We start from the raw sequence: 15,253 nt of genomic DNA, 5'->3' as shown, positions 1-15,253 counted from the left end.
CACCGGGGTTGCTCAGTGGTTGAGCATCTGCCTTTGGCTCAGGTCCTGATTCCGGGGTCCTGGGATCGAGTTCTGCCTCGGGCTCCCCTGCGGGAGCCTGCTTCTCTCTCTGCTTGTGTCTCTGCCTCTCTGTGTGTCTCTTGTAAATAAATATAATACATACATACATACATACAATCTTTAAAAAAATTATTTTTAAGAATCATATCATGAAAATGTACACCCTCTCTGACTTTGCCTCTGCTCTACATAAAGATACTTTTTCTCAGAAAGAGGAGTATAATGTACTTACTTTTTTCATAATCTGCAGTTTAATTGATCAGTAGATCATGAATTTTTTCAATGTCAGTAAACATATAGTCTCTAAACATATAGTCTCTGCAGACCCACAAAGACTTTTTTGATCTTGCAGAAAATCAAATCGTCATGAATAAATATGTATATAGGTCCTGCTGTGTCACTTATCAGGCCTCTTATACGTATACAGCCAAATATATGTGTGTGGTATTTATTGAACAAACGTCATGAAGCAAGCTTATTTCTCTTAAACAAGAGCTTACTTTGCAGATTCTTCCCTAGAAAGAAGTACAATTGTGCCAGAAAAATCCATTAGTTTAGATTTATGGAGTTAGGTATCATTTATCTAGAACTATGATACCGAGAACATTTGCTAGGAATGCAGGTTTGGTTCTCTCTCGAGACTAAAATGTCTATTTCAGAGTTCCTGATGATTACAAAGGAGTCATACTGACACATGTGTAAATCTTTCTTCATTTATGAACTGTGCACAGTAAATGGCCATGGTTCTTTGCTTATCCAGGAGCTGGCCTAGGTGTGTTCACTGGGATTTATTTAGGAATTTGGGGTGCAGGACTGATGTGACCAGGACACAAATAGAAGATCCAAGGAAGACTTGATTTTCATTGCAGATATTTCCTATTATTGCTGCGTTTTGTTTTTTGTTTTATTTCACAAGTGCTTCCTATAATTCCAAGTATCACTCAGACCACAGGGTGTAATTGCCCAGTGACTACTTTGCTAGCTCTATAAGCAGAAGGTTTTGAAGTGACTGGCTTGGGGAGCAGGAAGGGTTCCACACACTGCAGCCTTACCCGTCCGTGCCTGAGGCAATGTGAACAGGTAGAAACACAGTGGGTTGCTTTCATTTGCTCCTGTATAGGTGATTTCCTAGAAGTCTGCCACCACTGACAACAACGGAAACTGTGGATATAATATGTAAATGCAAATTTAGATAGTAGAGAGCAGAGATATTTCTAGACAAGTCCCAGACAGGAAAGAGCACCAAATCTCAAAAGGTAAGAAAGATCATTCTGGATCACGGGAAGTGTTCTATGGGGTGTAAGAGCCTGAGGTGGATTTGAATCCTGGATCAGCTCCCTAATGGTCCAAAGATCAGTAGTTTCTGGGCAGCCCCGGTGGCTCAGCGATTTAGCGCCGCCTTCCGCTTGGGGTGTGATCCTGGAGACCCGGAATCGAGTCCCGCGTTGGGCTCCCTGCATGGAGCCTGCTTCTCCCTCTGCCTGTGTCTCTGCCTCTCTCTCTCGGTCTGTCATGAATGAATAAATAAAATCTTAAAAAAATAAAAGATCAGTAGTTTCTGGTTAGGGTTTTCTACTTCAGGAACGGGGGGTTGGAAGGGAATCGGTGGCTATTTTACAGCACGCTCCCAGTATTTCATCAAACACGAACATAGGGGCTGCTCTGAATATTACAGCTGTGATCAGCTGTAATGAGTGAGCTAATCACTCACCTTCAAGTTGATTAAAAAGGAGATTATCATGGATGGGTCTGACCCATCAGTTGGAAGACCTTCAACAGAGGGTCCAGGCTTTCCTGGGGGTTAAAGATTGAGTCTCTTCAGGTCATGCCTCTGGGGATTCATGTGCTCATGATCTGCCTTTCCTTTCTGCCCTAAGGAGGACTGTGGACCTGCTTAGCCAGCCTTCACAACTGCGTAAAAAAAAAAAATTCTTGTGATAAATCTATCATCTATCTATCTATCATCTATCTATCTATCTATCTATCTATCATCTATCATCTGTCTATCTCTCATTCCTTTTATTGGTTCTGCTTCTCTTGTGGATCCTAACTGATATACTCTGTGAGCCTTGGTGTGATTAATGACATGAGGGAACTTAATGTCTCATACCAGGCTTGCTTTTCGAGTGACGTAAGAAAGTGCATGGAAAGCCCAGGACCTGCAAAGTTGTCAACTCTATTTTGGACACTATCTCTGCTCCTTCCATCTGATCCTGGACATTTACTCACAGGGTGCCAATAAGTCTCCAGGTAAGTAATCTCAAAAACCAGTCCTGCCCCCTGCAGAAATACCAAAATGACCCTGCCAGTTCACAATGATCCTTCCTGCTTCTGAATTTCTAGGTTCTGCTAAAGACTAACCCCATTTGCCATTTAGCATCCTGTAATCATCTGATACATACCATTATGCATCATTTAGTCCCTCCTCACTCCCATCAAGGTACCCCAAAAGATTAGGGCATAGGTTGGTTAGATTGCTCCAACTCAGATTCTGTCATAAGCTATGTAATACTCTTTGCAAGTAAAATATGTACATTATTTTATTCTTCTTTTCCTCAGCTTACCCCCCAAGAACAGGCAATGATGGGAAAGGGCAGGGATACAGCTATATCCATGGCTACTCTGAGACCAAATGGGGTATATCTTTAGTACTGAAGACTTGGAATCTCAGAGGTTAGGTCACTCCTTAGGACGATCATTTGTTTGGTTTTATTATTATTTGATTTTCAGATGGGAAACACTCCCTATCTTCCTGTATATCTCTCTCCTCTAATGATTCAACATAGATTTCCTCATAACCTAGCAAATATCTGAGAAAAATGAAAAAAGTATGTCCATACAATAATTGGCACATGAAAGTTTATAGCAGCACTATTCATTATCACAGAAGGCAGAAATGACCCAAGCGTCCATCATCTGGCCAATGATAAACAAAATGTGGGGTAGCCAGGCAGTGGAATATTATTTGGCCCTGAAAAGGAGGAAAGCACTATTTCCTGCTACACCATGGATGAACCTTAAAAACATTACACCAAGTGAAAGAAGCCAGTCAAAAAAAAAAAGACCACATTCTATGTAATTCCATTTATATGAAATGTCCAAAACAGAGCAGAAAATAGGCTAATTGTTGCTTGCTCTGAGGGAGATGTGGAGGATCAGGGAGTAGGGCTAAAAGGAGATATAACTGTGCTAAAACCAGCTGTGGTGATGGTTGCACAAGTCTGTGAATATACTAAAAACTATTGAATCGTACACTTTAAATAGTTTAATTGTATGGTATGTGAATTATATCCCAATACAGCTAGTAAATGAAAACAGAGAGTTGGGATAAAATTTATTCACACAAATATATTCTCTTTTTTGATGACTTTTTGTTTCAGCTAGCAAATACACATGCTTCAAGTCCACCTGTCCTATCCGCAGAATCCAGAGTCTTCCCCTAATGTCACTGCTCATCAACTGATTAACCCCCACCCAACTCATTCGCCATCACCCTAAGTTCCCAGCCAGCGATGTTCACAGCCTGGCACAACGTTAATAACCATGTTGGCTATTATTGTTATTGCCTTGGAATTTGCAGTGCCACCTGATTCTGCTGCCTCTTTAACTGCTCCTCTTTTCTTCCTTCGTGGCTTCTTTTTCCTTTCTTTGCCCCCTGAGCGGGAAGCTCCTCAGCCTCCATCCTCCCTCCTTTCCATCTCCTCTCTGTCTTGGCAGGTGCTCCTCAACTATGCTTTCCATTCTGACCCTTCCCAGATGGATGTCGGTCAGGACCTCTGGGTGGGAGCATCTCCTCGAGTATTTACACAGCGCGAGTGAAACTCCACCATCTCTGGGACTGCTCAGCTCCTCCTCACTCCTGCATTTCACCTGCAGGCCTTCCCGTCCTCACAGCCGCGCTCAAGCAGGAGCCCCGCTGTGGGAAGGCTGGGCTGCTCCCCCCGAGACTCCGAGGAGCTCTTCCCCAGCCGTGGGGATGTCGGCGGCTGGAGGCTTAGCTCAGTCTCTCTTTGAGAGTTGCGCTTGCGGAGGAAAGACATTTGGGTCAATATCATGATCTTTTCCTGGTGACAGCCTGTATCCAGTGACAGGTCAATGTTAGAGTGGAGAGCTCTAGAGCCTCCTTGATGTAAATTGATCCAACTCGGAAGGGCCATCTCAGCCCCCACGACACCAGCAGCATGGAAGTAGGCTCCTTTCTCAGAAAAGTTTTCTACCTTTCCACTTACAAGGAGGTTGCACATTTCTCTTTGGAAAGCAAATCCTAGGAAAGTACATTTTCTCTTAGAAGTTTCAGAGGGAGCCTCTCAACATCTAACAGATTCCTTGAATCAATCACTGTGGCTAGGAAATGATGCTCTTATTGGACAGTTGGAGTCACATGATCAACCCCGAAGCCAGGAGAACTGTACATTGAAGCAGATAGACTGAGGGTCGGGAAGGGGGTGGTTTCTTCAGAAAATTGGGTTGGAAACCCAATCAGTGAATGGATGTTGGGAAACACAAGCAATAGATTATAGCTGTCATTGCATTTGACAGCCACTGCAACAGCTACCCACACTCTTCCTGTTTCAAAGTTTTACTTCTGTACTTTTCATCCATCCTTCAGAGCTCTGAAACACAGACACAGTCATGTCTCTGTTTAACAGTATTCATGAGGGAAAACAGATAAGGCTAGCTTTCAAGGTCACATTCTTCCCATGTGCCCTACATGTGCCCTTCCTAAACTTCTGAGAGCTTAAGAATCACCTGCAGAGGGGAGGCCTGGGGGGCTTAGTAGGTTAAGAGTCTGCCTTTGGATTAGGTCATGATCCTACTATCCTGGGATCAACCCTCGCATGGGGCTCCCTGCTCCACAAATAAATAAAATCTTTAAAAAAAAAAAAGTAGAAGAAGAAGAATCACCTGAGCACCTGGCTGGCTCAGATGGAAGAGTGTGACTACTGATCTCTAGGTCCTGAGTTCAAGCCCCACGTTGGTTTAGAGATTACTTAAATAAATAAAATTGAAAAAGAAAAAACAGAAAAAAGAAAAAGAATCACCTAGAGAACTTATTAAAACAGATTCCCGGGCCTCAAACCCAGAGATTATGATTTAGTGAAGTTGCACACAGGGGAACCTGTGGTTTCACATTTCTAGCAATTTCCCAGGTTATGTTGAAGCTACTATAGTCCTAGGACCGAACTCTGAGAAGCATAGCTCATGGGTGGCATCTGCTCCAACAAAAGGGACCTCTCATTTTCCAGACACATTCTCAGTTTCTTATCTTCTGGGACTTAGCCAGCCTCTTTCATTTATTGATAATGTCCTACTCACAGTCTCTACCTATCCTTCAAGGCCAAATTCAAGTGGCAGCTCCTTCATGACATCTTTCCTAATTTATTCATCCCTTTGAATCTCATTTTTCTTGATTTATTCCTTTTTAAAAAATTATGCATCGTATTCTAGTTGTATATCTATCTTCATTTATCTCTTTTTAAAATATTTTTAAAAATTGCCTTTTTTTTTGGTTTGTTTTTGAAGTTCATTTACTTAAGCAATCTCTACACCCAGTGTGGGGCTCAAACTCATGACCCTGAGATCAAGAGCAAGCATGCTCTACCTACTGAGCCAGCCAGGCACCCAACATTTTTTTGCTTGATTTTGAATAATTATATAAATGATTGCTTGAAAAAATAGGAGAAAATAAACAGTACTCCAGTAGTGAGCATAGCATAATGTATAGAGTTGTCAAACTGCCATTTTGTACAGCTGAAACTAATGTAACCTAGTGTATCAACTGTACTTCAATAAAAAAAAAAATCCTTGGTTGGAGATATATAATGAAGTATCTGTCGGTGGAATGGGATGATGTCTGGGATTTGTGTTAAAATACTCCAGTAGGCAATGAGAAATTGGAGGAGGACAGACAAAATAGAATCTGAGAAGCATTACCAATTGTTGGAACTGAATACCCTGGAGGCTCATTATTCTATGCTATATTCGTGCATTTGAAATTTTGCTCTAGTAAAAAGTAAAGTAAAACAAAAAATTCACATACATGTGTCATTATATTTACGTATATTTGTAGGGAAATAGAAAGAATTAGACTTTAAGGTTCTTCATATCAGGGACTGTGCTCCTGGTACTCCTTTTATCCTGCTCACAATCTGGAAAGGTGCCTGGCTCTAGAGAGGGTGCCACGCTCTGTAACCAGCTGTGACACGGATGCACAGTAGAGGCAGACAGTTGCCATAGCGTTTGCGCTGGTGGTGCTTAAGCCTGGAGGCTCAGAAATCCATTACTTGCATTACAACCTCTAGCAGATCCTGCAACCTCACAGGAACTTGGTGTTCTCATCCGTACAGTGGGAGAAATTGTAGTAGGTACTTTGTACGGTTCGTTCTCTTAACAAATACTGTACTTGAGTGCTATGTTCCAGGCACAGATCTAGCTTTGGGGACACGGTAGTAAATACTATAGCCAAATCCCTGTCTTCAAATAGCCAACATTCTGCTAGGGTGAGAAAGACAATAAACAAAGAAGTTGACAAAATATAGAAGATGTTAGAAAACACGAACTGCTGTGAAGAAACTTAGGCAGAAGAGGGAGATGGGGGTGCTGGGGTGGGGGTGTGGATTGTGTTTGCAGTTTTAAAGCGGGTGAGCAGGTGGGGTCCCCTGAGAAGGCGATGTTTTGACAAAGACCTGAATTCGATGAGGGAATGAGCCGTGTGTCTGTCTGTCTGGGAGACGAAATGTCCAGTCCTGGTGGAGGGAAGAATTAGGTGGAAATGCCCTGAAGGAAGACTGCCTGGTGTGTTGAGAAATAGCAAGAATCAGCACCATTGCCTGTATGGTGGCTAGAGTGCAGACAGGATTTAACGTGGAGACATTATATGCCAAGCCAGGGGTGGCCACACAGAAAATACTTTAGGCTTCGTAGGCCAAATGATGTCTGTCACAACAACCCAACTGTGCCCCGGTGGCATGAAAGCGGTCCTAGACCATACAAAAGTGCATCAACATGTCTGTGTTCCAATAAAACTTTATTTACAGAAACAAGTGCCCAGTCTGGATTTGCCCTGGAGGCTGGAGTTGGACAACTCTTCCTCTGAATACAGTTCTCCCTCTAAGATTTTGGAGACTAAAAGGGAGATAGAGGACAAAACTAACACATAAACCCAAAGGACTGCTCCTCTATTCTATGCTTTCCACGCTGGCCTCGGATCCCCGGCGTTGCCTGGTGTGTGATGAGGGCCTCCAGTCGGGCCTCCACCAGTCGGGCCTCCACCAGCCGGGCCTCCACCAGCCGGGCTGCGTCCCACTCGGGCTTTGCCGGTCTCCTCTTTCCTAACTCACCGTGGTCTTTTCTCCTTTCTCTGCGGCTTCGTTGTCTCCTCCCCACCTGCTCCCATCTCTCCCTGTGGCCTCTTGCACTTCGGTGCTCCCTCCTGCTCACCCACGGCGCCCGGCCCGTCGTGTCCCGTGGGTTTGTGTGGCGCAGTGACCTCTGGCCTGACCCGCGGTCTGATTACTAGCACGACTGCTCACGGGGTGCGCCCCGCCCTCAGCCTGTGGACTCTGGAGGGAGTCCCCTGGGCCTCGGTGTCCAGAGTCTGGCCCGACCGAGGAGGGGAGGGCGGGCGCGCCTTCTCGGGAGAGGGAACCGGCCAGACAGGAGGAAATTCGGAAGGGGTCAAGGTGGGCAGGGCAGGCAGGACCTGCAACGAGAGGGCGTGTGTTTTGCAGCCCAGGTGGGTGCGCGCGCGCTGGGCCAAGGGGCGGCTCACGCCCGGCCGCGCTCTCCCTGGGACGGGCCCGGCCGACGCGCCGCTGCGGTTGTGCGCCTTCGGGTCACGGCCGTTAGGGACCGTCGGTGAAGGAACTATGCGACTTTGGGCATGAAATGCAAACTCTCTTGTGAAATGCAAACCTAGCCTCACCTATTAATTGCTTCTAATTAAGGAGAAACATTTTAGCCAAGTAGCTTTTGGAATTTAAGTGTCATCAGAAGGGTAAGTCAGAGATTTGCTAATTGCTTCCTCCATCGCGGCGGTTAGCCTCAGCGCGGGCGTAAACTCGTGTGCACCTGGTGTGTACCTGGTGCGCACACACGGCAGCTCGGGCCCAGAAGCTCTTCCCTGCAGGATGGGTGTAGACGGCGGTCGCCTGTACCTTCGAAATTACCATGTGAAACAAACAGGGAAGAGGAAGGCCATGAGAGAATGAGAACACCCGAGCCCACCGTAGATCCAGGTCCTAAATCTGACTTGCCTCCCGAGGGTGCTGGCTCCTGTTAAGAATGTCCTATCAGGGATCCCTGGGTGGCGCAGCGGTTTGGCGCCTGCCTTTGGCCCAGGGCGCGATCCTGGAGACCCGGGATCGAGTCCCACGTCGGGCTCCCGGTGCATGGAGCCTGCTTCTCCCTCTGCCTGTGTCTCTGCCTCTCTCTCTCTCTGTGTGACTACCCCCCCCCCAAAAAAAAATGTCCTATCACTGCCCCCACACTTCTGGGGTCTAATCTGTCCAAGGTGTCAGATGGCATTAGCCTTCCATGATTCGTGACAAATCCCCATGATTCGTGACAAATCCCCATGATTCGTGATAGCCTTCCTCGGTTCCAGGTAAGGTGGGAGCTGAATAAGGAAAGAAAGAGCATCTAGGGATAGAAGGGCCGAGGGCACATATTGAGGCTTTGGTACCAACAGGAGTCTTATGGGCTGGCTATGGCTCTTGCGGCCCCATGGATGTTTTGAAGATCTTTGTCTCTTTGTGTTCTCTTCCACTCTTTTTTGCTTGCCTCTTCCTCATTGTAATGGTCTTTTTTCCTAGTTTTGGTGGCACTTCGGCCTTCTCCAGAGTACTGGCCCCGTTCTGTGGACACCTGAGCACGGGCCCCCAGTGGGGAGCTGTGTTCTCTCTCAGCCCATAGCCGACAGCCTCCTGCTTTTCTCCTGCCTCATCTCGCTTCTCGTCTTGCTGCATAAGAGGCTCTCACCGGGAGTCTACCTACTGCTGCTGCTGATTGAAATTTGTAATTACAAAGATTATTCTTTTGGCATCTTAAATGTGGGCTTAAGGCTGCAGTCCTCACCAGTCAGGACTTGCTCATCAATTTCTCCTCCATCTACATGATTTTTCTCTTTACAAAAATAAAACCGGCTCTGATCCACCACCCCCCTTTCCATGAAAATACAAGCTGTTGTCCATTTTGTACAAAGATATTGCCATTGACAGAGATATTTCCTGGGCTTGCTGTAGTGTGAACTCTTATCTGGCTTTATTTTTGCCTCAGTGGTAGCTTATATCATACGCCTATACCCTGGCTCTTAAGTCCTGTGGATAGGGAGCAGATGAGTAAAGGAACACACTCCAGAAAAAAGGAATGTAAAGGGGTTCAATTGACTTTGAGAAAGCTGTGGCTGTGGTTGCCTCTTCTAGTGACAGTGCTCACTGGGGTGTGTCTGTCAGGGCAAGGGCTCCCTCTCAGCTGAAAGGCCCATTCTCTTTGCCCCAAGAAAGGGAATTCCTAAAAAGTAGGTGAGAACAATGACAGTAAAAACACCCTGTCATGTAGAACGCACATGCGTTGGCCAGGCCAAGCTCCATTTGGGTCTTCTCTACTACTCCCTTCTTTATGTAACAGAGTCCTGGGTCCCTCTGTTTTCCTGAGGCCCAACATGTTCCTAACAGATCAGAATTCCCTCCAAGATCCCTAATTGGCAGTTATTTCCTGGCAGGGAACCTAAGCAGAAAATGGTGTCCAACATGTTCTCCATCATGACAATGTGAATGCTTAGACAGATTGGTGTTTGAGGCGTGTTCTCATTAGGTACAACCTTCATTAAGAGTAATTAAAACTTGGCAAATATTCTTTTTGGATGATTAATAGGCCATCTCCACTTCTTCTTTTGGGAGGTCAGTTGCCAGTTACCAAAAATGAAACACCTGCCTTTACATCAATGTGGCTGCTGCCCGAAATTTAGCAGCATGCAGCATTCCCAAAGCTGTTAAATATACCCATCGTGCCAAAAATAATGGGGCCTTAGGTTTACCTAAGTCCTGAATAAATATGGTGGATTTGGGGACACAAATCTGATTAAAAACTTCTCCCCAGGCCAACATGAAAAACTAAATTAGCTTACTTAGTTAGGTATATGTAATTTATAAAGAATATAAAATTGGATGGCAATGAATGTTCATTTTGGTGGTATAAAACATGTCTAAGAGTCTTTCAATTTGAATTCTAATTAATGCAATTAATATTTTCCATGCTCAGTTTCAGGGGATACCTATTCCCCATGACCAAGTGAGCATTATGTATGAAGTTCACCACCGAAGCGCTTTAGGAAGAGATTGTTGATTAGACTAGGAGGTGAAATGATGAAGTTCTAAGGCAGGAAACTCTGCTTAACACTTTATGACTGTTGTTTGTAGATGATGGATCTGTTAAGGAAGGACATTTTATTACTGGAGCATCTTATTCAGTGTGGGGTCCACAGGGGTTCCAGTTCTTTCAGTTGACTCCTACTGTCCCCTCTGGGCCAGACCTCATCACAACCATCACTGCTCTCCACCTTCAGAAGTCTGCAAAGGACACGCATTATCTTTAGTTTCTATGCAGATGAGGATACAGAGGCTCCAAGGTTTCCAGCGACCTGCCCAAGTCAGAGCGGATCACCTGCACCCCCGTCAGCTGGAAGGGGGGACAGGCTCTGGCCTGGAGGGGCCTCCCTCCCCTGCCTGAGTCACAAGCCCACACCCTCCACTGGCATCCTGCTCCTGCGGTGGCAGAGCCCTGAAAAGGATTTCCTCTCTCTGGACTCCCAGATACAGACAGTTGACAGGTCTCCACTCTTTCCCACGGGTGAACATGTGCTTTTGTGGAAAGATGACACAGGAGTTGGCATCTCTACGTCATTTTCAGATCTGGCCTGCACTGGCTGTGTAGCCGTAGCCTGACCAGATTATGGTCCCAGAACACATTCAGCTGGAAAGAGTCTAGGGACAGTCTCCGCTGGTGCTCAGAACCACCAGGACAGCTGGTTAGCGCACGGGTTCCTGGGCCTCACTCTCGGGATTCTGACTCAGTAGTTCGGGGGCGGGGGGGGGGGGGGGGCACTGAAGATTCTGCCTTTCTGGAAAGCTTCCAAGGCACGTCAAAGCTGTGGATCCATGAACCCCACCCAAGTATCATTGGCCTAGGATAACCCTAGCTTAAACTGGGTTGGCAAACTCTCTCAAGGGCCAGTAAGTTATTTGAGGCTTTGTAGGCTACACTGGGTCACAACTACCCATCTTTGCCGTGGTAGCTGGAAAGCGGCCATGGATGGACTATCTGGATGTCAATGGGTGCATCTGTCTTCTGCTAAACCTTTACAAAAACAGGAGGGAGCCTGTGGACTGCAGTTTGCTGACCTCTCACCATGTGTTCGTGACAATTTGGGTCTCAAGTTCCTCCCCACCATTCCTTGCTTTCAGTTGGGTATGATATTCCTGGCCTTATTTTTCTCCATTGGCTACAATGAAGATGAGACATAATCAGATCATGGAAATTCAGGAAGAGCCACTCTGTATCAGGCTCAATCAGCCCCATATGGTCAGCTACCTTGTTTAAAAGTGTGGTACCTTCGTTTATTTTGATAATCATCACATTTGTCTTTATAAATATTCCCTCTAATTATCAGGCATCACGTAAAAAATATTGGTACGAGATGACAGGATATAATTTTGAACAATAATTTAGGAACTCTCTTGATGTTGGAAAATAAAAACCTACAGTTCTTCTATCAACAATGCTTCCATGAGGTAGGACAAGGAAGGATTCTTTAGCAATCTTACTAAGACAAAACAATGAAGTTTATGGTGGCCTGACATGCTAACTGCCTTTGTAAAATATAATTAAAACACAGTCTGTGAATAGGGGCGCCCAGGTGGCTCAGTCAGTTAAGTGTCCAACTCTTGATTTCTGCTCAGGTCACGATCTCAGGGTCCGGGAATTGAGCCCCATGTCGGGTTCCCCACTCAGCGCAGAGTCTGTTTGTCCCTCCTCTCCCTCTGTTCCTCCCCCCATTCCCGCTCTCTCTCTCAAACAAGTAGAATCTTTGAAAAAAAAAATTCTATGAACAAACACATAACCAACAAGTTATATTATTTTTATTCATGTTAGAATTTCTATCAGTGTTTGAACATTAATATTTAGAGAGTTTGTACATTTTTGCCTTCCAAGGTTTAAAATGAGAACCACACTAGGTCACAAATGGTAACTAATACATATTTCACAATCGCATGAATATTTACTCGATCTCTCACTCTCTTAACACTGTTAGACATTTTCTTTTCCTTGCTGTACTTTACAATGAAAAGTGTGCCCCACTCATGTCTCAGCAAAGTTCCAGACATTATGGATTCATCACATATAAATTCTTTAAAAATATACTTTTGTCAAAAGACTTGATGACTACTATATACACTACAAAAATAAATTTTCATATAAATAAATTATATGGCATACTTTTATCTTTGTAATTGAAATGACACAAACCCATTTCTGCCCAAACTGGCAGACAATGAGACCCAGTTTGAATATTTATTTCCTTTAAACTCCTTACACTAACACCTACCATGAGTCCTTAATGAAAATGTTATATACTCTGAACTATTTAACATTAGTAAGCACTCTATACAAATAAAAATTCTGTTCAAAAGTAAAACAGCTGTAATAGTGTTTCCAATAGAAATAAAATCCCTGCATTTTTTGTTATAAACTGGCATGACAAATAGTGTAGGAAAACATTCTTATGATACAAAATTATAAATATCAGCAAAGATTTTTTTAAAAAATTAAAACATCCAAATTAACAAACAAGACAGACAAAATAAAACTATTTTAAAAAGAGAGAGAGAGAAATTCTGGCTGCCTGCCTGTCCCCAAGTTCTCCCTTTGCAAATGTGACCATGGGAGAGAGTTCTACACTGTGCAGAAGCGGGGGCATGCAAGCTGTCATGCACCACACAAGCTGGGCTCAGGAAAGGAGTGAAGAGGGCATGCCACGCGCCAGAGGGAAGCAGACCTCAGAATTTTGCACCATCTCTCTCTTGAATGCAGGACATAAGTTTTCTGAGCAGAGCTAGGTGTTAGGTGACAGTGTGGCTGACAGAGGCTCTGAACAGTAGAGGCGGGCCCACTGGGGCCCCTGGCACATGAACACACACACCTGGTGGCCACAGGTGGCTTCCAATTAGTATCTTACAGTTTTGCGGCAAGTTTTAGGGTCTGAGGTCACTATACTGCTGGGTACTGCTGGGAGCCCATTGCCTTTTGACTGAGATTTTCTGTGTGAAACATGAGGGCACAATGGGAGCTGCCATTTGTGCTCCTACAGTAGCTTAGTCTGGGTATCGACTGCCTCCCCGACACTTGCAGGTCTCCAGCTGAGAGCGGAGGAAGACCAAACCTCAGAGCAAGACGAATGATGATATAGAAGCAGATCTGTAAATATAATGCCTGGTTGAGAGATCTGCCTCCATATCCAATCTTCAGTGGGGTGTATGCAATTACCATCTATCTCCCTGCTCTCTGATCAGTGTCACATGGAAAGAACACTACTAAGGTTGGGAGGAGGGACACCGTTGATTTAGGAGGTGTGTACCCATCACATTAATAGTAGCACACTGAGAAGGATCCTTTGGAAGCTCTTATCAGAACTTCTGACGCTGTATCACCACACTAGATGCTATTTATTTTTAAAGAAGGTACAAATGGATGCAAAAAGCCCCAACCAACTATGCAATTTAGGAAGAGGGGGAATTTAAACCGTAGGGACTCGGAACATCACCTCTAGGTTGACAGTGGGCGCTGAATTAACAGGTTTTTCTACTTGTAGCAGGGTCATTGCTTCTGAAAGATTTGCAATTTGCTCTTAAACTTTTGAAGGTGTGTGTGTGTGTGTGTGTGTGACAAGAGGTACCATGAAGGCTGCATCTCTAGAGTATATGTTTGTGGCCCGGTGGGAGCTCACCACTAAATGTGTCTTCTAACTCTTTAATACCAATGAAGATGAACAGATATTAGCTCTAAATCCTGAGGTTCCAATGTCCACCACAGTGACCCACGTGACACAGCCCGTCTCCTCTGAGGCATGAATTGGGAGTGTCTGGATAGCAGCCATGATTGAAAGAGATGCCTTGGACCTGAAGCAGGTCTGGCAAATGGTAAGGCGACATTCAAGGCTAGCTTTCCACCAGCACCAAGCAATAAAGATATCCTGACTCTTCCAGCCTAACTAGGGCAGAGCCCATGAAGGATTACAGACAGTGAAAAGAGACAAAAAAAAAAAAAAAGAAAAAGAAAAAAATAAAATCACAGTACAGTACATTGGGAAACCACGCACGTGTTCACACACACACAGCCAAACAGAATCACATCCAATTACACCTGGAGAAGCCACCGGGGTTAATGTACTTTCTTCATATCTGCTCATTAAACAACAAAATTACCACGCATAGCGTGTTTGAAAGTTAACAGTAACATTTCATACTACCACAGGGTTGTGATATGCAAATTTAAAAATATTTTAAACAGAAATCTTTACAAAATAATCCTATTACATAAGCAATATTTGCATAGAATTATACAGGTAAATTATACAATATTTAAGCAGCAGCAACATATGCTGAAATTTAAGACTAAGTTAAGCTTGGTTGTGGCACAGAGATCCATGTACAATTCGGGAGGGGCCCTGCGGCGGCCTCCCCACTGCCTGCTCTGGGGGCAGTGGTGGCGAAGGCCCACATCACACTACTTTATATCCGTTCGTTCCTTTGTATATTACATATGTGTACACCTCTTAAATATTTATAGAACTATTTCACAAAATAATACAATCGGTTACAGTAACGCTGAACTGCTCTTCTGGTGTGCACATCTGTGTAACTCTAAGCAGTTCTCTTCAAGCAGTTTGGGGGTGGGGGTCGGGGGCTTCCAATCTTTGGCCTCTTTGCATCAGATTCTGCTCATCCTTTAAAAGAAAAAAGAAATCAAATGAGGCAACAGGTGTTACGAGTCCATATATTTAAGAAAGCACAAAATCAAGGAAACTGGTCAACGGTATTAGGATCAGGATGGGGGTGCTGAGTGAGGGCATGAGGGGCTTCCAGGGACAGGTGGCGAACCCTTCTGTGATTGGAGGGCCAGAGACATGGATGTGTCC

General features: G+C 44.7%; 1 protein-coding gene across 10 annotated transcripts in view; it reads right to left on the bottom strand.

The window, feature by feature from the left end:
* Window positions 1-12,175: 12,175 nt before the first annotated feature.
* PTCH1 (patched 1) overlaps window positions 12,176-15,253 on the bottom strand; it is a 70,553-nt gene continuing 67,475 nt past the window's right edge. For all 10 annotated transcript variants that reach the window (XM_025423106.3, XM_025423105.3, XM_025423104.3 and 7 more), the window contains one exon: window positions 12,176-15,061. The gene's annotated coding sequence lies outside the window, so the exon portion shown is untranslated. The remainder of the gene's footprint in view (window positions 15,062-15,253) is intronic.

This window comes from Canis lupus, chromosome 1, assembly GCF_003254725.2.
Source record: "Canis lupus dingo isolate Sandy chromosome 1, ASM325472v2, whole genome shotgun sequence".
Lineage (NCBI taxonomy): Eukaryota > Metazoa > Chordata > Mammalia > Carnivora > Canidae > Canis > Canis lupus.
The sequence above is the reverse complement of the archived record's forward strand: the minus strand, read 5'-3'. Positions and strand labels throughout refer to the sequence as shown.